At 40.0% G+C, this 24,333-nt stretch overlaps 1 protein-coding gene across 1 annotated transcript in view; it reads right to left on the bottom strand.

Annotated features, from left to right (window-relative positions):
• The window catches only part of LOC128657507 (probable cation-transporting ATPase 13A4), a 252,157-nt gene that overhangs the window by 185,935 nt on the left and 41,889 nt on the right, over positions 1-24,333 (bottom strand). The gene's annotated exons all lie outside the window — the stretch shown is intronic.

Below are 24,333 nucleotides of genomic sequence, written 5' to 3'. Positions count from 1 at the left end.
GGAGCTTATAAAATAAATGATAGAGGGGGGCGGAGCCAGCGTTCTGTGAAGATGGCTGCACTTTTGTGAGCTCCGTGCTCCCTTAAGGGCTAAAAAGTTATTAAACACCTAATCAATGCAGGAAACTATGCAAAAAATGCCTGCAATCTCACGGACAACAATCTATGACAAGTTTTCCGGTTTCTGGTGATTATCCTAACTACGGCACCAACGTGTGAGCGTTCAAAGCGGCGGAGCGGACCACGTGGGTCCCGGTTTGCAGAATACCCATCGACAGATCTTCAATCACCCGATGCATGAAACGCACAGGTACCGGAATATTGTAGATCGATGCAGGGCCAACTTTGCCCCTGAGAAGGAGACAGTCATCGGAAGACAGCCGATCAAAACCCGCTAAGGTATGACACTCACAGCTGCCATAGACAAACCACATAGTCATCACACGCACTCTACAATGGCACTAGATAACACACATTAATTTATTGCTCCATCCTGGGACACTGCCCAAGCTGAGCTATAGGTGAAAGCTTAGACCGGACCATATTAAGCATATGCATCAACCGCATTTCCCCTGCGCCATGGCTATATAAGTACACTCCTGCCCAGTGCCTTGGGTGACACCACCAGCCAGCTTTGCATGTAATGGCTATGTTTGATTTTGAGGCCTGATCTTCTCTGACGGTAGAGATGGTGATATAGGAGACTGGACATTAACATTACTGTACTACTAAGGGAGCCTCATAATTATCACCCTTCAACCATCCATATACAGACTGTCTCACTTTTTCATGAACATTCTTGCTTTGCTCCACACACAAGAGAGAGAATACATTTCTTTCAGCCCCGTGACTTACTCTGTCGCACTTTCAAGCAGCTCCCATGTCACCTAAGAAGGGAAGCAAGCCTGAAAAGCCCGCTAAGAAACAGAGCCAAATACCCTCTGTGAATAATTTCTTTAAATCTATGGAAACCACTACCCCTGCCACCAGGGCCGCCATCAGGGGGTGACAGGGGTGACTCCTGTTAGGGGCCCAATGTGCCAGGGGGGCCCCATGATGCAAGAACTAAAAAAAAAAAAAAAAAAAAAATTTTTTTTTTAAATTTTGGCAGCCACCAGTGGGTACTACAGCAGAGTGCTAATTGAGCATGGGAAAGGTTATTACAATGAGTAAAGTATTAGCATTTGAGAGGATTTCTGAGTATGCACTAAAACACTATGCACAGTGTGAGACAGACTTGGCACTTTGTACAGTGTGTGCCTGAGTCAGACAGCAGATCACTTTCATTTGCAGAGGAGGTAGGACTTACTTGGCAAATGTTTTTATTTATTTGTGCAATTTTGGATTGTAACTTCAGTGTGGTAGTAGTTGTATGGTGGGGCCAGGGGTCCATAAAAACACATTTTTTTTTTTAGCAGCCGTGTATTTCTGATTATTTGACAATGCTGTAAAAATTCTATATTTAAAACTATACACAAATGGTAGGTGACTTTTGGCAGATATGCATTTTATTTATTTATATATATATATATATATATTAATTACATTCCAGTTTACTACCCCTTTATGCAAGGACTTTCCAGATGCAAGGAGGCATTTTATCTAAGATTTTTACATCTACATAACATGTTATACTCTCAGACTAAGATTGCTCAGTGTTTGAAATGAGACAGGTTAACTTAAAACTGTTCAGTTTATACTACAGCTGACTTAATTTTGAAATACATACCAACAAGCCTAAATCCTGCATTTAACCAGATCTAATGGTATGAGTTCCACAGCTTATGGTTCCACCAAGACCATATAGAGTACAGCATTTTCAAAATCCATAAGTACAGCTGACAGATGGGAACATTTGTACACTATATTTGAAGTCAAGTGGTGCTCTTGGTTGGGGAAAATAGGGAAACATCAAACAAACATATGTCAACCTTTTAAAAGTACTTTTCTTCATCTAGCCATCTACCCAGATCATTAATGTACAATTTTGAATTCACAGAATTGTTTTTGTTTGAACATTTACAAATATGATTCTTTAAAAAGTGATCTCTTAATTTCTGCAATTTTTTTATCATGCATGTCACACACTGTTGTTTTAGGGGATGCACGGTGCATACATGTTTCCTCCTGTGAGTGTTTCTGTGGGTGTCTGTGTTTATGCATACAAAGAGAGAAGCGCTCTACCAGGAACGAACAACAGCTCAGTGGCTTGTTCTATGGCAATTTACCACCCGGAGGCAGCTTCTTTTAGACCAGTGTGCTTTTCACAGAAGAAAACTTTCCTGAAGTATATCAGTCTGATCCCGCCAAGTAAGGTCAGTCCAGCCCCGAAATACCAGGCAATTCTCCTCTGAACAAGGAACATGACAACCCCAGACGATCGTTTCGGCCTCCTATGGGCCTCGACAGTGAGGTGCAGCCACATTCCTCTAAGCACACTGGGCAAGGAGTCCACGTCTGGTTTCCCCCATCACCCATAGGGAGACTTCCCCAGGGTTATAATAATATGCATACAAAGAGAGAAGCGCTCTACCAGGAATGAACAACAGCTCAGTGGCTTGTTCTATGGCGATTTACCACCCGGAGGCAGCTTCTTTTAGACCAGTGTGCTTTTCACAGAAGAAAACTTTCCTGAAGTATATCAGTCTGATCCCGCCAAGTAAGGTCAGTCCAGCCCCGAAATACCAGGCAATTCTCCTCTGAACAAGGAACATGACAACCCCAGACGATCGTTTCGGCCTCCTATGGGCCTCGTCAGTGAGGTGCAGCCACATTCCTCTAAGCACAGTGGGCAAGGAGTCCACGTCTGGTTTCCCCCATCACCCATAGGGAGACTTCCCCAGGGTTATAATAATTTGCATACAAAGAGAGAATCGCTCTACCAGGAACGAACAACAGCTCAGTGGCTTGTTCTATGGCGATTTACCACCCGGAGGCAGCTTCTTTTAGACCAGTGTGCTTTTCACAGAAGAAAACTTTCCTGAAGTATATCAGTCTGATCCCGCCAAGTAAGGTCAGTCCAGCCCCGAAATACCAGGCAATTCTCCTCTGAACAAGGAACATGACAACCCCAGACGATCGTTTCGGCCTCCTATGGGCCTCGTCAGTGAGGTGCAGCCACATGTCTGTGTTGTTTATGTCTTTGTGCTTTGGTTTGTGTCTCTATGAGTGTGTATGTATTTTTTTCTGTGGGTCTCTCTGTGAGGGTGGGTGTGTATGTCTTTGTGCATTTTCTGTGGATGTCTGTGAGGGTGTGTGCATATGTCTTTGAGCTTTTTCTATGGGTGTCTCTGTGATGGTGTGTGTATGTCTGTCTTTGTGTATTTTCTCTGGATGCCTCTGTGAGGGTGGGTGTGTGTCTGTGGTTTCTGTGGATGTCTCTGTGAGGGTGTGTGTATGTATGTATGTATGTGTATTCTGTGGATGTCTCTGTGAGGGTGTGTGTTTTCTGTGGGTATCTCTGTGAGGGTGTGTGTATGTCTTTGTGCGTTTTCTGTGGATGTCTCAGTGAGGGTGTATGTATGTCTTTCTGTGTTTTATGTGGTTGTCTCTCTCTGTGTGTATGTCTTTGTGTGTTTTCTGTGGGTGTCTCTGTGTGTGTGTGTGTGTATGTCTTTGTGTGTTTTCTGAGGCTGTCTCTGTCTGTGTTTCTTTGGGTGTATGTGCAAGTTTGTGTGTGTGTGTGTGTGTGTCCATTGTCTGTTCCATTTTAGGACATTTTGACCTTACTACTGATTATTCACATCTTTCTACAGACTTTGAGTTCCGGAAGTCACCAATCTACCATTTAACCTTTAAATTATTGTTTAGGCAGTTCAGGGCCCTTCCTTTCAGCCACTGCATGCTGTTGTCATGATTTAGTTGGCATCTTCCTTTACAAAAAGATAATCAGAATTCCATATTTTGTTTTCTAAATCTCCTTTGTTTACAAAACTGTAGTTTACCTCATTACTTGTCAGGTCAATGTAAACAACTGCTGAGTGTCTGTTTGGGTGTCTGTGTGTGTTTATTTGCGTGTCTGCTAGAGTGTCTATATGTGAATCCTTATGCGTGACTGTGTGTGTGTGTGTTTCAGTGTATGAGTGTTTATGTGTGTTTGTATGTTACAACCTTTACAACATGTCCAAGTTTAAATAGACACTTAAGAATAAAGTGCATATACGTTTTAGTCACTTGATCAAAAATTGCACATGTCATCGGAGGGGGGCCCTGATCAATGGTTAAGTCAGGGGCCCCAAAATTTCTAGTGGCGGCCCTGCCTGCCACTTCCAAAATAACAGCGTCTCACCCCAGGTCTCCCTCATCCTCCTCAGAATCTGAGCTGGAAAATCCAGAATCTGCTATCACAATCCCTAAAGCATTACTTGACTCACTTCCATCTAAAAAAGACTTTTCCTCTCTGGTTGGCCAAGTAAGACAGTGTATTAGAGAGGAGATTGCAGACATCAAAAAAGAAATTTCTGAAGTCGGCCAGAGGGTGGAGAAACTAGAGAGTTAATCTGATCTAACCACTTCAAACATCGCTTTCCTTAGGGCTAAGATAGCACAGCAAGATACCAGCATGGCCCAAATGGAAAACAAGATAGATGACCTGGAGAACAGGAGTCGCAGGGGTAATGTAAGAATCCGGGGCATACCTGAAGCTGTTACACCCGCAGACCTTGAAGACTTCATCCAGGGCCTTTTCTCCTTTCTACTGGATACAGGAGACGACTCTACAATAGCGCTAGATCGCTTTCATAGAGCCCTACGGGGCAAGCCTCTGGGGGATCAACCCCCTAGAGACGTTATCGTTAAAATTACCACATACTCCATCAAGGAGGAAATTATGAAGAGGGCAAGACAGAAGCACCCGTTGAGGTTCAGATCAGTATTAATACAGGTTTTTGAAGACCTGACGCACAGGACTTTACTAAAAAGGAGAGAACTCAGGCCTTTAACAACCAAGCTGCAGCAACTCAACGTCCCATATCGATGGGGCCATCCATTCCATCTGCAAATTTCCTGGAAAGGCAAGAGGCTGCTGTGCCACTCACAGGACGACATGGAACAGATCTGCAAGTCCCTGGAAATTAATCTACCTTCCCCGCGGGAGGATCTCAACCTTCCCGCGGCAACAACAGATCTGCTCCCTCCCCCACTTCCACAAAGGGAGGAATGGCAGGAAGCCTCCTCCAGAAAATCCCGCAAAACCAAACTTGGTCCTTCGACATCTGACTCGATGGGCTGACAGCCCCAGGATGGTAACTACTAGGAAGGTTGCTTCAGCCCTCAAGGGGGCTTTACTGTAGAAATTTTTGAGATATAATTGTATTTCAGCTACTTTATATATGTGGACTTGTTTTACATGTATGATATGTCTTAGAATGGCAGGAATAACATCGCATGTTGGCGTAGTATGGGGGGCATGCTGAGCCTCGACTATAAATAATACGTTAATAATGTTCTTTCAGCACACATTCATACTGTGCCGTGTCCCAAAGAGAAAGGGTCATTTGTTTTAATATTCTTAGTAGTGCGCTGTGTTCAGTAAAGCACAGTTTTACCTCAGACCCTTCTATAACATACAAAGCAGGCATGGTTGCTTACATTATGTCATACTACTGGTGTTATTTACCTTTAATTAACATGCTCAAGCCCATAAGGGGATTATCTCCTATTTTAGAGGATTCCCATCCTCTGCCACTTGTTCTACACCAGTTGTGTAATTTTTTATATTTCTATACTATACTGTTACAGTTTTTTATTGATTTTTTTTTATTGTATGTACAGGGAAATTCAATGATTTTTAGTACTATTTACATGTCATGTGGAAGTCTGTATGCTTATTTGCTTACCCTATAGGATTATATGGCTAGGCCGTCTCTAACAACACAAACTATCCAAATTATCACACAGAATGTAAGGGGTATTAATAGCCCAAACAAGAGAGCTATGGCCATCCGGGATTTATGTAAGAGGGGTGGGCACATATTGCTATTGCAGGGGACTCATTTTAAAGCAAATACAATTCCCAAAATACTTTTCCCCCCACTTCCCCCAACATTACCATAGTACATGCCCCACTAAAAAGGTGAACGGAGTAAGCATTTTAATACATAGATCTATCCCATTTAAACTCCTCCAAGTAGATAAAGATAGAAAAGGCAGGTACTTAGGGATCACAGGTCTGTTGTTCGGTAAACCGATCACCATAGTAAACCTCTATGCTCCTAACGTTGGTCAAGATAAATTTTTCTCCCACATCTCCACTAAAATATCCGATCTTCAGAAGGGCCCGCTAGTAGTTACCGGAGATTTAAACACTCCCTTAGATCCTGAACTAGATTGCTCCAATCCCAACACTAAACCCAACTGGAAATTCTTACATTCAATTTGGCAGAACATTAAATCTCTAACTCTCCACGATGCATGGAGTTATGCTTATCCACAAACGAGGGATTACACCTTCTTCTCCCACCCACAAAAAAAGCTACTCCAGAATCGACTACATCCTGGTAGACCACATTGCCCTCTCCCTAGTCAAAGACATTAAAATAAAACACACAACCTGGTCCGACCATTCCCTAGTAGAGTGTAAATTAGTATGGCCATCTATTCCGATAAAGCCTTTCTCCTGGAAATTAGATAATTCTTTACTCTCTGACCCACAGACGGTGGAAAAAATTAACAAAATTAGATCTCTACTTCTCTCTCAATAACCTTCCTGACTCTAACATCGCTATGGTCTGGGAAGCCCATAAGGCTTTCATCAAGATTAAGGCAACTAAAAAAAAACAATCCTTAGAATCCTACACCAGATTAGCGCAGGAAGTTTCCGAAGCTGACTATCTTTTAAAACTGCACCCAACAGACCAATCCCTACTTGACACCCTAACGGACAAGCAAAATAATCTTAATCAATTCTTGCAAATAGAGTCCCAAAAACAACAATTACACATAAAACAAAAATATTATGGGGAAGGGAATAAATCCGGGAAACTCTTGGCCAGGGCATTAAAGAAACAATCACTTCAATCATACATCCACTCTCTTACTTCACAGCATGGCAGGGTAATTGAGGATACTAAGACCATAGGCGACACTTTTAAGTCCTTCTATCATAAGCTTTATAATCTATTCCTAAATAGACCCCCGGAGTCACACAAGACCCTATGCAATGAATATCTCAAAGACATCTCTCTCCCCGAATTAAGCACTAAAGAGAGGGACTCACTGGTCGCCCCAATCTCCAGTAAAGAGATCCTGGACGCTATAACAGACCTGAAACCGGAGAAACCCCCCGGCCTAGATGGTTTCTCCAATAGATACTACAAAGTTTTTAAAGCCCAACTGACCCCACACCTCCTTACCCTGTTTAACAACATCCCCAACGACAATACGTTCCCGGACACTATGCTACAGGCTCACATTTCCGTCCTCCCTAAACCAGGCAAACCCCCCACCTCCCCGGCGAACTTCAGACCCATCTCCTTGCTCAATGTCGACCTAAAACTGTATGCTAAAATACTAGCAAATAGAATTAACAATTTCTTACCAAATTTGATCCACCATGATCAAGTGGGGTTCGTGCCGTCTCGGGAGGCCAGGGACAACACGTGCAAGGTAGTACACCTCATGGAATACACTAAAAAATTTAATATCCCTTCTGCATTTCTATCAACTGACGCTGAGAAAGCTTTTGATAGACTGGACTGGACCTTCCTCCGGTCCACTCTGCAAAAATTCAGCTTTCCCACTATTTTTATCAACAAAATTTTCGCCCTATATACATATCCCTCAGCCCAAGTCAGAGTTAATGGGAATCTGTCTGATTATTTCGAAATTGGTAATGGAACCCGCCAAGGCTGTCCTCTTTCCCCTTTGCTGTTCGTGTTGTCCCTGGAGCCCCTGGCGGAGCGTATCCGCAACAACCCGAAGGTGCTCGGCATTACATTACAAGGAGAGACATACAAATTGGCAATGTTTGCCGATGATATCCTTATGACCTTGTCCTCTCCACGACAATCCTTGTCATCGATCCAAGATGAATTGGAAACCTTCGGTAGGGTCTCAAATTTCTCAATTAACCTTAATAAATCAGAACTCCTCCCTTTAAACATGCTGGAAGAAGATATTTTATTAATTAAACAACATTTCCCCTTCAAAATTCAAAATCACGCTTTAAAATACCTAGGGATTTTTCATACACCCAAGTTAGACGACCTACGTAAATTAAATTATGGCAGACTCTTGGAGGAGTTCTCCCAGTTGACCTCTTTCTGGCTTCCAAAGAACATCTCCTGGTTGTGTAGAATTGCCGCAACAAAAATGACCCTTTTACCAAAGGCCCTTTATGTCCTTCAGGCTCTGCCCATCCCTGGCACCAACACTTACATCCGGAAACTACAGGCAATAATCGACACATACATTTGGCATCGAAGACCCCCAAGAATAGCAAAAAGCACCATGTACACCCATAGGGAAGATGGGGGTCTGGGAGTCCCTAACATATACCAGTATAAACTTGCGACTTCACTGAGCAGAATAATTGATTGGTGTAGGCAAGGAGAAAATTCATATAAGAGCTGTGTCCAGTTGGAACAACAAATCTTAGGTGTCCCTTGTTTGGGTGGCATTTGTTGGGCCCCCCAAAAACCCTGTATAAACACTATAGCCGCATATCCAATTCTCAGGGAGACTTGGTCAGACTGGACGCTGATAAGAAACAAATTCCACCTCATCTCCTCTCACTATTCTCCACTTTCAATATTACACCCAAATAGAGAATTCTCAGTAGATGCTCCTAGAAACCCTTCCATAAGTCCAAGCCCAGCCTCTCTGAAAAGTCATATGCCTATATATCTCTTATTAACAAAAGGCCAGCTGTCCTCTAGAGTAATACTGCTGGAGAGAGACTTTACCCAATTCCACTCCTGGTTGTATTATAATCAGGTGAGACATTTCCTTGCATCCCATAAGTCACAGAAAGACTTACTTAGACCTCTCACAATTTTTGAATCCCTTTGCTAATCACCAACCCCCCCTAAAAAAACAATCTCCCTAATGTATCAATGCCTTCTTAAGTCCTTTCACTCCACAAAACCGACCTACACGCTTAGCTGGGAGAAAGAACTTAACAAACGCTTCTCAGCTAAACAATGGTCATCCTGGTTTAAAGCCACGGCCAAATCTGCCCACTCGGCGGCGGGACTGGAGACTAACTTAAAGATCACAACTAGATGGTACTTAACCCCGAGTAAACTGAAACATATGTTCACAAAAGCCAGTGACAGATGCTGGAGAGGTTGTGGACAAGCAGGCACCATGTGTCATATTTGGTGGGATTGCACTGCGATAAAACCTTTCTGGGCACAGATTCATGAAACAGCCTGCACCATAACTGGCATCCAAACAGAGCTTTCCCCAGAGGTGATTCTTTTTAATGCTACCTTCCCATCCCCTTGTAAAATCAGAAAACATCTCTACCAAATTTTAATAAACGCTGCCAAACGTCTCATCCCATTACTTTGGAAAAAGCCCCAAGTTCCAAGCCTAAGTCAATGGATCGAACAAGTAAAAAACACATTAATCTTGGAGAGATTCCATTATTTCAAGACAGGCCAGTTAGATTTCTTTCATGACATGACGTTCCTGTGGGAACAATATATTTTTGCAAACACATAAAACATTCATCACTAGACTAGATGATAAAAGGGCACGATAGCTGGGAGGTAGAGGATAGATCTGCCCCTAGCTTGAAACCTCTATTGCATATAATTCCCTGATATGTTTTTGTTTCTGTTCGTGTTTTTGTTTTTACCTTTGAATGCTAAGTTATGTTGTTACTTCAATGTTCAATTGCTTTTGCATCTCTCAGTACGCAACACCACCATCAGTGCTTGTGGAAAATGATCCACTTTATCACTCATCACATTTGGACTTTTACTTCCTGAACAGATCTTGGCAACTGAGTGGTGGATACTGGACATTTTTGCTAAATACTATGGCCTAGATTTAGAGTTCGGCGGTAGCCGTGAAAACCAGCGTTTTGGCCGCCCGCCGGTATTTGGAGTCAGTGATTAAAGGGTCTAACGCTCACTTTTCAGCCGCGACTTTTCCATACCGCAGATCCCCTTACATCAATTGCGTATCCTATCTTTTCAATGGGATCTTTCTAACGCTGGTATTTAGAGTCGTTTCTGAAGTGAGCGTTAGAGCTCTAACGACAAAACTCCAGCCGCCTGAAAATTGCAGGAGTTAAGAGCTTTCTGGGCTAACGCCGGTTTATAAAGCTCTTAACTACTGTACCCTAAAGTACACTAACACCCATAAACTACCTATGTACCCCTAAACCGAGGTCCCCCCACATCGCCGCCACTCGATTTAAATTTTTTAACCCCTAATCTGCCGACCGCCACCTACGTTATACTTATGTATCCCTAATCTGCTGCCCCTAACACCGCCGACCCCTGTATTACATTTATTAACCCCTAACCTGCCCCCCACAACGTCGCCGCCAGCTACTTACAATAATTAACCCCTAATCTTCCGACCGCAAAGCGCCGCCACCTACGTTATCCTTATGTACCCCTAATCTGCTGCCCCTAACACCGCCGACCCCTATATTATATTTATTAACCCCTAATCTGCCCCCCTCAACGTCGCCGACACCTGCCTACACTTATTAACCCCTAATCTGCCGAGCGGACCTGAGCGCTACTATAATAAAGTTATTAACCCCTAATCCGCCTCACTAACCCTATAATAAATAGTATTAACCCCTAATCTGCCCTCCCTAACATCGCCGACACCTACCTTCAATTATTAACCCCTAATCTGCCAAGCGGACCTGAGCGCTACTATAATAAAGTTATTAACCCCTAATCCGCCTCACTAACCCTATCATAAATAGTATTAACCCCTAATCTGCCCTCCCTAACATCGCCGACACCTACCTTCAATTATTAACCCCTAATCTGCCGACCGGAGCTCATCGCTACTATAATAAATGTATTAACCCCTAAAGCTAAGTCTAACCCTAACACTAACACCCCCCTAAGTTAAATATAATTTAAATCTAACGAAATAAATTAACTCTTATTAAATAATTTATTCCTATTTAAAGCTAAATACTTACCTGTAAAATAAATCCTAATATAGCTACAATATAAATTATAATTATATTGTAGCTATTTTAGGATTAATATTTATTTTACAGGCAACTTGGTAATTATTTTAACCAGGTACAATAGCTATTTAATAGTTAAGAACTATTTAATAGTTACCTAGTTAAAATAATAACAAATTTACCTGTAAAATAAATCCTAACCTAAGATATAATTAAACCTAACACTACCCTATCAATAAATTAATTAAATAAACTACCTACAATTACCTACAATTAACCTAACACTACACTATCAATAAATTAATTAAACACAATTCCTACAAATAAATACAATTAAATAAACTAGCTAAAGTACAAAAAATAAAAAAGAACTAAGTTACAAAAAATAAAAAAATATTTACAAACATAAGAAAAATATTACAACAATTTTAAACTAATTACACCTACTCTAAGCCCCCTAATAAAATAACAAAGCCCCCCAAAATAAAAAATTCCCTACCCTATTCTAAATTAAAAAAGTTAAAAGCTCTTTTACCTTACCAGCCCTGAACAGGGCCCTTTGCGGGGCATGCCCCAAGAATTTCAGCTCTTTCGCCTGTAAAAAAAAACATACAATACCCCCCCCCCAACATTACAACCCACCACCCACATACCCCTAATCTAACCCAAACCCCCCTTAAATAAACCTAACACTAAGCCCCTGAAGATCTTCCTACCTTGTCTTCACCATCCAGGTTCACCGATCCGTCCTGAAGAGCTCCTCCGATGTCCTGATCCAAGCCCAAGCGGGGGGCTGAAGAGGTCCATGATCCGGTCAAAGTCTTCATCCAAGCGGGGCAGAAGAGGATCTTCCATCCGATTGAAGTCATCATCCAGGTGGCATCTTCTATGGTCTTCCATCCGGAGCGAAGCGGCAGGATCCTGAAGACCTCCAGCGCGGAACATCCATCCGGCCCGACGACTGAACGACGAATGACTGTTCCTTTAAGGGACGTCATCCAAGATGGCGTCCCTCGAATTCCGATTGGCTGATAGGATTCTATCAGCCAATTGGAATTAAGGTAGGAATTTTCTGATTGGCTGATGGAATCAGCCAATCAGAATCAAGTTCAATCCGATTGGCTGATCCAATCAGCCAATCAGATTGAGCTCGCATTCTATTGGCTGTCTCTAAACATCAAAATCCTTAAAGAACCCCTCCAAGTTTGTCCTTTTTACTTTTGAATTGTTTTTTTAGGGGGCTTGTGGCTTTCCTCTATTTGAAAGAGCAGACAATTCTCATTGAAATGAGGGGACCGGGTCTTAGAGGTCTGAGGCTACTATGGCAGATGAATTTTTTTTTTTTTTTTCACTGCATGCTACTTAACTTGTTTAATCTATAATAAGAAAATCTAAAATGTAAGTGAATTGTGTGTGGATTGACTGTGTTAACCATAAAATAAATTTCATTAGGAAGGAGCCGGCCAGCAAAGGAAATGGCCAGCACAAAGAACATATACGGAGGACTATCTTCCCAATACTCACTCCAATGTGTGGACATGTTCTCAGGAGGCATGTGAGCACAAGATTAGTCTACCGGAGGGAAGTAACTAAAGACCGGAACACCCAAGGAAACCATTGGGGCCTATGTCACAGCCCGCAACTTTAGAGTGCAAGTGAAGCCTAAAGCCATTTGCGAGCCGAGCCTTAAGGTGGTTCTCATCAGACCATTCACAGACCGATGCACAGCCTTAGTGAGGTGATGAGACACAGGTGGCCATGGTGAGACTAATCCACGTACATGGGACAATGAAACTGCATGCCGTTAATGCGCAATGAATATATACAACATTCATTTTTTATAACTCATATATAAATTATAATTTCATACAGTGAAAATGGGAATTTCATCTAACCTCACATATATCTAATAAAAGCTACACAAAATTACCTGATACATTGCTAATATAGTTACATTAAGATATCTGCCTCAAAAAGGGGAATATAACCATTTGTGAAGATACTAAAAGCCAGTCCCTGAGATATTGTTTCCACACAGATCTCTTACTTCTCGTTTCTCCTCTCTAGTGCATAGCACTATAACCCTACATCTCTCATCTATATAAAGAAAAAGAGGAGCACAGCTACGAGCTTTTCAGGGACCCTACACAGGTACTCCCCTTAACATGTCTCCAAAAAGACTCACTAAGGCGGCCAAGCTTATGAAATCCTTTCCAAGCTCAACCCCCATAAGAGATTCCTTTTTCAAACTTATGGAATCTAAAGCTAATAATACTTGTACAAATTTACCATCAGCCTCAAGATCTTCATCTCCCACATCAAACCCAGAAGAAGATGACAATGATGAACCTGTCCAGATAACGAAAACACTTTTGGAATCCTTGCCGTCAAAAAGTGATTTCACATCTTTAATAACACAAGTATGTTCATGCATGAAAGAGGAAATTGCTAGCTTTCGCAAAGAAATTACAGAATTGGGTAATAAAGTGAACTTTATTGAAGAGGAAGTAGAGGCTAACTAAAATGAGATATCTACCATGTAACAGATGATAAAAGGTCAAGAAATCGCAATCATGCAACTACATAACAAGCTCAAGGATTTTGAAAATAGGGAACGCAGATGCAATTTAAGATTAAGAGGTATTCCAGAAATGATTACCACAGTCTCCCTACCTAAGTATCTGTGAGAACTGTTCTGTTACCTCAAAGGAGCAGAGTTTGAACCACTGATCTCCCTGGATAGAGCTCATAGAGCCTTAAGACCCAAACCTTCTGGAAATGAAATATCCAAAAGATGTCATTACCCGCTTTAAGGATTATAAACAAAAAGAAGAAGTGCTGCAACACTCAAGAAAGCATAAAATAATCAGATTCCAAAAATCAATGCAAATCTTCCCGGACCTAGCACCACGTACACTGATGAGATGGAAAGAATTCCAGTTCCTGACCGCACATCTCAAGTCCAAATCTATAGCATACAGATGGGGATTTCCATGCTCTATCATAGTAGTGCAAGACGGGCAAAGAGTAACGTGCAAAGATCCTGAAGACGCAGAATACTTTTGTAACAACCTCCAACTGGATCCCCCACCAAATAATCCCTCATCATCAGCCCAAAAAACTTCACGTCTGGACATTACCAAGCCACAAAGAGAAAAATGGCAGTCTGCTCCACCCAAGAGACATAAATCTCAGAAGTCTCTCCCTACTTGACATTTTCCAAGTCTATAATGTAAAGACCCCAATATAATGGGTTATCTCATGGTCATGAACTCTTTTGGACATTGCCCACGCCAAGGAGGACACATTGTGGAAACAGGTTCTATGTAATACCTCCTAATGTTGTTGTTGTATTTTTACAAAATGTACCCGTTTGAAAAGTTTAAGCCAATAATAACATATTTCTTTGCTACAATGCCCCTTTGGGGTTTATTAGAGACCCTATGAGGTCATGCTTTATCAAATGAGAAGATAGAGATTTGTTTTAATGCATATAGGTTTAAGTATAATCGACAAACCTCCCCCAAGAGGAACTTAGCTACCCAAGTTACCCCCCTCCCAGAGTTATTTTTTTACGTTTTACCATTTACTTAATCCAAATGATCCTCCTTACAGGGAAACTGAAAATAATCTAAAACCCAAGGGATCGGGTTCTCACCCTCAGAGAGGGTTTTCCCCAATGTTTATTTGTCATTTTATTTGTTATTCTAATCCTAGTGTTATTTTTATGTCTTCTAGAAAGACATGTTTTGTTCCAGTGATGTTAATTTTGTTGTTGATATTTTATTGTCTACTTCTTGCAACTGACATACATGAAATGGCGCACAGGGTCGTAAAGACACTATTGTCACACTGGCCAGGAAACCTTTGGTGTAGATACCATAGCTACCACACTGACACATTTAATGGATCTAGAAAGGAGAAGATAGAGGGTGCCACATAGTGCAAATCAGACTGTAACACAGAGAGTATTGGTAGACAATAGGAATCCTACTCACGTGGTGAGAAGCACTAGTGTGCAGTAAAGGCAGTCCGGTAGACCCAGTGGTGATACAGAAGCAGACAGTATTCTCGTCCCACCAAGGGGAGTCCAGAGATCCCAAGTGCCGTGACCGTGATTGCAGGGTCCACGATAGGCAAAAGACAACAGCTCAGGATGGAGCCTCAGAACTGCTCAGGCCAAGAGACAGCAGCTAAAGGAAACAAAATGGTGACCTCCAAAAAGGGGGGTGTTTCCAATTGATGGTGCAGCAGCAAAATGAGAGTAAAATAATTTATTAAAAGATTAAAAACAACAGCAACGCGTTTCTCAGTGTCACAGCACTGTTTCATCAGGCTATACAAACTATCTCTCATAGCTGCTATACTTATATATAATCACAACCAATCAGCAGTGAGGCCAAGTGCACACCCACCAGTTGATACCAAATATCATGCAGGTAAATCAAAATAAAAAACAAATGAATTTGTCTTCTAGTCTCCAAGATAGCAGAATGGTACACATATAGTTAAATTAGTATTGATACATTAGCTAATAAATAATTAAAACCGTCAACATTTCATAAAAGGCGTTATCTAAGATGTCATGAAATGGTATAGACCAAACTGAAGTCAGGACAGTCAGGAGAATTGAACCAATTGTGGAATAATTTTTTTATGTTCATTATCGTCATATTCGATTGTATGGCTAACCCACACACTTATAACGAAAAAGTAGTATTAATATTCAAAGCCACCAATATGTGCTTATGCAAGAAATAATGATTATAAAGTTCATATCATTAGGGAAAAAACATTCTCACCGGGAACGTCATGATTTCAGGGGTGGGGGCATGGTTCATGACGTGGTGCTACTAGGCTAAATGTGTAATGAAAAAGATGATGTATTAGATCGTTAGAAGACTGTTTAATTAAAGATCAAGAATAATGTGTATCAGAAGCTAAATGCGATCTCATTTCAATCCCTGTGTTGTATAATGCATTGCTTGTAAACGGCAGGTATCTATTGAACCACATAATTCTCATGGGGGCGTGATAAGCCGACTATAAACAGAGTCAGCGTGAACTATAGACCAATCATATCAATAAGAGATGAATGGGAGGCGTGACAAAACCACACTGTCAACAAAGACAGTGGGATTAACTAATCAAATATGATCGGTGTTTTATATTAAGTGGCAAAAAAGTATGTCTGGATATACTGAGAGTTCCTAGTACTCGCACATCTATTTGGGGCTATAACGTAAGGTAAAATTGTTATAACAACACTGATTGTGATGTGTGGTAGTGAATTTAAGTGCATTGGTGACTTAAAGTGCAATGCAGGGTTACTTGTGAACCACTACAGACCAAAACAAATAGGAGAGGGGTTACATACCTTAATGTCAAGATGTGGGGGAGTGGTGTGAGGGATGATGTGACCATGGGTAGCTAAGTGATCGGTAGGCTAATGTGTAATAAGGGGATTTCACAGTGACGTATTAGCGAGTGGATAACAAGCTAAAGGTGGTGCTTGAGGATCTCTCATAATACCACATATATAGTGACATATTGATATATAACCTACATATATTAAGAGATACATATATGTAGATATATAGGAGCCAATGTGATAAACCAAAAAACATGGTGAACCCTCAATCGGCAGGTACATGGTGGTCAGCTGAGGAAAGTGACATGTTAGTGAGTGGATAACAAGCTAAAGGTGGTGCTAGATGATCTCTCATAATACCACATTTTAGTGACATATCAATATAAAACCTATATATATTAAGAGATGCATTTATGTAGATATATAGGAGCCGATGTGATTAACCAAAAACCAAGGTGAACCCTCAATCGGCAGGTACATGGTGGTCAACTAATGAAAGTGACGTATTAGTGAGTGGATAACAAGCTAAAAGTGGTGCTAAATGATCTCTCATAATACCACATAAAGTGACATATTAATATACAACCTACATATATTAAGATATACATATATGTAGATATATAGGGGCCAATGTGATTAACCAAAAAACATGGTGAACCCTCAATCGGCAGGTACATGGTGGTCAGCTAGGGAATAGTATATTCATGACGAGTGAGATGTGATGATGGGGAAATTATGATGTTGTATAGTAATGTGGTCAGAGAATATGCATCAAGAAATAGATAGATGGTGGAGTAATAGAGGGGGAAAGGGATAACATTCAAAATGCAGCCAAATCCATGTTGAGATTGAGACCAGAGGAAAACATTGTCTTCAACTTGTATATCCAATAAGTCTCCCTCTGTCTCAATCTATTGAATCTATTATAAAAATGAGTAAAAGGGATTGTTTCGAGTGGACAGATGTTAAATGTATTAAGGGACCCATTGTGTATGCTATTACAGTGTCTAGGGACACTATGATTTTGGAACTTATTTTTCATATTTCTAAAATGTTCACTTCATCTGTTTCTGATCAATCTACATGTCCGACCAAAATATTGAATTCCACAAAGATTACAAGTTAACAGATACACTACATATGTAGAAGCACATGACAGATATTGGTGTATAGTGTATGATTGTTTTTGTGATATTTGAGGAAAACACTTTACATCCGGGGTTAATATATTTACACATGTTACAATTTCTTAGGTGACATTTCACTATCCCTTTCTTTTTGAGTGACATACGATTATTACAGACCGTCGTTGTTTCAGGTATGTTAGCTCTATTTTTATGTACGACAACCTTACTAGGTGCCAAATAATTCTTTTTTTTTTTTAATTCTTTTTTATTACAGGAAACAGATACAACATGATACGAAGACAAATATTCACTGTGCGACAAGTACATAACATAAAATAATCAATGTCATATTCCACTCCTCCATAGGCATGATATAATAAAGCGAATTGTCAATGTTAATCCATATGCTGGAAGGTGAGAAGAGATCTTGTGATTGTCTTTGCCGAGAGTAATACATCTCAATAAAGTCCTCTTTCCTAGCATTGATTGTCACATCTGTTTCCATTTTAAACATAACTATATAACAATATAATTAACAAAAACCATACAACCTGGAAGCAACCTGGTAAAGGGAGGGGGGGTGGGAAAAAAAAAAAAATTGGGCCATGTTATTTAGAACAGCATTTCCTCAGTTGGGAACTGGATATTGTTATGGATTTCCCTATGCTCCAATAATGATTGCCCATCCCCTCCCATATTGAGCTGAGGCATCATTTCAGAGTGTAGGAAAGGTCTTATGATCTGGTTTTTCAAGTCTGCACTGAATGTATTGATAAGAGGGCACCATTTTTTCCAAAAAGGCCTCAACCTGCGGAACGTATCCAGCCTCACATCATGCTGCTCTATGTACAGTTGTCTTATCAATAGATGTTTAAACTGTGCTATTTTTGGGGGTTGTTTGGAAATCCATCTTGTTAGGATACAATGTCTCGCTAGTAATGTGCACATCGTAAGTATCCGATGATGCAGTTTATGTGTGTCATCCCACTTAAAAAGGTAAATCTCAGCTGTGGTGAACTATATCTCAATATCAAATGTAGTCTTTACCCAATATTGAAAATGGCCCCAAAAGCGTTGAATAATCGGGCATGTATAGAAGTAATGTAAAAAAGAGGGGGTTGCACTACTACACTTAATACATTGATTGGGATGTAGATTATTCCACTTTGATAGTCTGTTAGGTGTAATATAATCTTTGTGTAACATTCTAATCTGTGCCTCTCTATAAGTGATCGTGAGTGTGGCTTGTTTTGTGAGGTCTAGACTGTCTTTCAGGTCTTGCACTGTTACCGTTATGGGGATATCTGCAGCTAATTTCGCCAGCATATTAGTTTGTATAAGAGTCTCATTCTGTCTTATTAGTTGAGTATAGAATTGCGAGAGGGAAAAACTTCCCACATGAAACATTGTCTGAGCAATGGCAAAGGGTGATTTGTCCCAGAATCCGGCATTGGACGCCTGCAGAGATGCCACATAAGCCAAATAATTCTTAAGTGTAGGGGCTCTTTTAAAAACACATCTAGGTATGGAATCTAATAATTTGCCAAGTATGGGGTCCCTACAAAGCAGCCCCCAGTGTTTTTATGATACATTTTATCTTCATATGATTAACATTATATTGAGTAATAAAAATTGAATTTGATTGATGAGCGGTCTTATTAGTATTGTAGTATTAGATTCTTGGTCCAAAATAGGACTTACGATCATCATTTTTAGCACGCTCATAACCGGCATCAATCACATGTTGGGGATAACCTTTTTCCCTAAAACGGGTCTTTAAAATAATTCTCTGTTGTTCATAGTCGTCAATGAGGCTGCAATTTCTGCGTATCCTCTTAAACTGTCCATATGGTATATTGTTTAACCAGGAGCTGTAATGATTACGCTTATAGTTAAGATAGCTATTGCAGACAACAGTCTTGAAATGGGTGGTGGTGATAATTCTGTTATCTCTGGAGAAAGACAGACATAAATCCAAAAATACTATGGATTTTTGTTCGATATTGCTAGAAAAAGTTATACTCATCTCATTAGAGTTAAGATGTGTGACAAAAGATTCAGCAGAGGTGATGTCCCCTCTCCATATAAACAAAAGAACGTCAATGTATCTGCCATAGAAGACCAGGTTTGCCCTGTATGCCAAGCTGTAGATGTATCTTTCCTCAAAACATGCCCATAAAGAGATTGGCAAAACTCGGAGCGAACCTGGTCCCCATGGCAGTACCTATTAATTGCAGATAATATTCATCTTGAAAAACAAAATAATTATGTTGTAATATAAATGCAATCAATTGTAGAATAAATTCTTTCTGTAAGGCAGGAATATTAAAATCATCCGACAAATATCTTGATATAGCCTTAATGCCTCAATTATGTTGTATATTAGAATATAATGCATGCACATCACACAAGATCCAGATATAGTCCTCATGAATCACAACATGTTCTAATTTGTTGATCAAATCAAGGGAATCTTTGATATATGAGTCTAGTGTGAGTACATACCGTTGTAAAAAACAATCTACATATGCTGACACGTTATCAGTCAGGCTACCAATTCCTGCAATGATGGGCCTACCTGGGGGGCATTGAACATTTTTATGTACCTTTGGTAGATGGTAATAGAATGCACAGTTCGGTTTCACAGTAATTAAAACAATTCCTTTCAGCCATTGATATGATCCCTTCCTGATGCCCAAAATTAACAATACCTGAAAGAATCTTAAGATATCTATCAGTGGGGTCAAATTGTAGTTTTTTGTAATGATTCTTATCGCTAAGTATCTTATTAGCCTCTATTAAATAATCAGATAAATCCTGTAGTATAATTTCACCCCCCTTGTCTGCCTGATGTACCACTAAGTTGGGATTATTTTTCAGGCATTTCAAGGCTTTGATTTAGTTGGCATTAAGATTATAGTCGGCTTATCACGCCCCCATGAGAATTATGTGGTTCAATAGATACCTGCCGTTTACGAGCAGTGCATTATACAACACAAGGATTGAAATGAGATCGCATTTAGCTTCTGATACACATTATTCGTGATCTTTTATTAAACAGTCTTCTATCGATCTAATACATAATCTTTTTCATTATACATCTAGCTTAGTAGCACCACGTGACAAACCATGCCCCCACCCCTGTCATCATGACGCTCCCGGTGAGAATGTTTTTTCCCTAATGATATGAACTTTATAATCATTATTTCTTGCATAAGCACATATTGGTGGCTTTGAATATTAATAATACTTTTTGGTTATAAGTGTGTGGGTTAGCCATGCAATCGATTATGACGATAATGAACATAAACAATTAATTCCACAATTGGTTCAATTTTCCTGACTGTCCTGACTTCACTGTTTGGTCTATACCATTTCATGACATCTTAGATAACGCCTTTTATGAAATGTTGACGGTTTTAATTATCATGAGATTTTGTATATATTTATTAATTATTTTATTAACTAATGTATCAATACTAATTTAACTATATGTGCACCATTCTGTTATCTTGGAGAATAGAAGACAAATTCATTTGGTTTTTATTTTGATTTACCTGCATGATATTTGGTATCAACTGGTGGGTGTGCACTTGGCCTCACTGCTGATTGGTTGTGATTAGATATAAGTATAGCACCTATGAGAGATAGTTTGTTTTTAATCTTTTAATAAATTATTTTACTCTCATTTTGCTGCTGCACCATCAGTTGGAAACACCTCCCCTTTTTGGAGGACACCATTTTGTTTCCTTTAGCTGCTGTCTCTTGGCCTGAGCAGTTCTGAGACTCCATCCTGAGCTGTTGTCTTTTGTCTATCGTGGGCCCTGCACTCACGGTCATGGCATTTGGGATCTCTGGACTCCCCTTGGCGGGAGGAGGATACCGTCTGCTTCTGTATCACCACTGGGTCTACCGGACGACCGTTTGGTTCCGGACTGCCTTTACTGCAAACTAGTGCTTCTCACCACGTGAGTAGGATTCCTATTGTCTACCAATACTCTCTGTGTTACAGTCTGATTTGCACCATGTGGCGCCCTCTATCTTCTCCTTTCTAGATCATCATCTTCTGTGTTGTGGCGTGACACTCTAGAGGAGCTGCCTCCAGTCCTGGACTCTGTTCTGAGATTGAATCAGGTTACATTATCAGGACTTTCCTACTTTATTATATCTCTGGACTTTCCACATTTTCCTTATATATGCGCTTGAGCCTGTGTACATGTTTGTCAATTAATATATGTGTTGGGTTATATATTATATATGTGAATCTGATTTATATGCACCTCTGTGATATATATGCACTGAATATTTGGATATGTTTGTGCCTTTTATTGTGACCTTTGGAGCTGATTGTACATTTTGGCTCTTTTTTGTACACTTTACTAAGGGATACCAATTTGTCATTTTGTATATATATATATTTTTTTTTTCATCATTTGGTGCCTCTTACAGGTACCTGTTTGGCTCTGGTTGCCATCTGTGTACAGTTTGTCTACATTTAATGGATGATTCAACCCCACAACTATTCTCCTTCCTGACGCAGAATGTTAAGGGATTTAATTCACCAATGAAGCGCTCTAGAGCAATGCAAGACTATAAGCATTGTAAATATGATATATTGTTGTTCCAAGAAACACATTTTAAGAAATCCTCCATACCAAAATACTTTTCTCCTCAATACCCAACACATTACCACAGTTGTCATCCTACTAAAAAGATAATTGGGGTCAGTATTTTAATCCACCGATCTATCCCCATTTCAATTAGTAAAGGTAGATATGGATAAAGAGAGCCGTTACCTAGGTCTTCTATACGTTAAACCTATTTCTATTGTCAATATTTGTGCACCGAATTCTTCCCAGACCACTTTCTTTCGTTCTATCACCAACTCGATCATCCAATTTCAAAAACTTGCCTTATTAATACCCGGAGACCTCAATATCCCATTAGATCCCCTTTTAGATAGCTCCAACCAAACTATAAAATTGAGACGTAAATTCCACAAAAGAATATGGCAAGACTTCTACCTACTATCACTACATGATACATGGCGGCAACTCAACCCTACTAAGAGAGACTACACCTTCTTTTCCAATCCCAACAAATCATACTCACGTCTGGACTATATTTTAGTAGACCACTTATTGTTATCATTTTTACATTCTTCCCGCTTAATACCCACTACTTGGTCCGATCACTCATCAGCAGTACACAACACATTCAAATGGCCCTCCAAACCATTCCAATGGAAACTTGATGATACCTTGCTAGCAGATCCCCAAGCCCAGGAACAAATAACTAAATGCATAACCAATTGCTTCCAGGAAAATTATTCCCCAGATACCTCTTTAAGCACGAAATGGGAGGCCCACAAGTGTGTAATATGGGGAGAAATCATCAAACTTAAAGCACATAAATCTAGAATAGCCAGACAACAACAAAACCTAATACAACTAATTAGCCAATTTGACCAGCAAACACAACCCTCTAGATGATTCCATACTACAAAATCTGACTCAACATAGACATGAACTAAACACATTATTAGACATTAAAGCACAAAAAACCTCCTTCTTTCTAAAACAAAAAATTCACACAGATGGTAACAAGCCGGGCAAACTCCTGGCTAGAGACCTTAAGAAAAAACTAAATGCGAACTATATACACTAACTAACCCAATAAAATGGATCACGTGTAGAGGACTCCCTTTCAATGGGGAAAATTTTTAGACATTATTATGCCAACTTATATAACTTATTCCCTGGCAGAGACATAGAAAAACACAAAACAGATTGCCAGAAATATCTTCATATGTTACACATCCCTCAGATTACTCCAGAAATGGAAGAAACCCTTATTAGAACAAATAGAATCAGATGAGCTCAAAGAGGCCATCAAATCATTATCCCCTGGGAAAAGTCTGAGGCCAGATGGCTTTTCTGGAACATACTACAAAACCTTTAAAGACTTACTTAGCCCACATTTATTAGCACTATTTCAGAATATAGACACTGACAACCCAATTCCGGGCCAACATGCTAGAAGCACGTATAAGTTTCCTCCCGATGCCAGGTAAGGCCCTGGACCAACCAGCTCACTTCAGGCCTATCTCATTTTTTAACGTAGATTTAAAATCATATTCAAAAATACTAGTCAATAGGCTTAACCCCATACTCCCCAATATCATACATCAAGATCAGTCCGGCTTTGTACAGGGAAGAGAGGCAAGGGACAACACTGTAAAAAGTTTACATCTAATCAATCAAATAACTAAGAATCAGATACTCTCAGTCCTCCTGTCAATGGACATGGAAAAGGTTTTTGACAGACTGGACTGGACTTTTCTATCTCTCACGTTACAGAAATTTGGGTTCCCAGATAAATTCCTAGCAAAAATCTTCGCCCTATTCACCCAACCATCAGCTAAAATCTGAATAAATGAAACTCTTTCGGACCCCTTTCCCATTCTAAATGCTGCCCCCTTTCCTCTTTACTTTTTGTTCTTTCCATAGAAGTACTAGCTTAGTACTCTCTAATTATTCCATTAACTTCAATAAATTGGAACTATTGCCTTTACAATTACCCAAAAAGACAAAACACAACTCTCTCAAACCACCCCCTTTATAATCACTACACTCACATTAAAATACTTATGCATTTATCACCTGACCCTTCTCAATTATTTAAATTAAATAACGAAAAATTAATTAATGAATTCCATCAACTCAC

This window comes from Bombina bombina, chromosome 4 (assembly GCF_027579735.1).
Source record: "Bombina bombina isolate aBomBom1 chromosome 4, aBomBom1.pri, whole genome shotgun sequence".
Lineage (NCBI taxonomy): Eukaryota > Metazoa > Chordata > Amphibia > Anura > Bombinatoridae > Bombina > Bombina bombina.
This window is presented reverse-complemented; position numbering and strand designations above follow the sequence as displayed.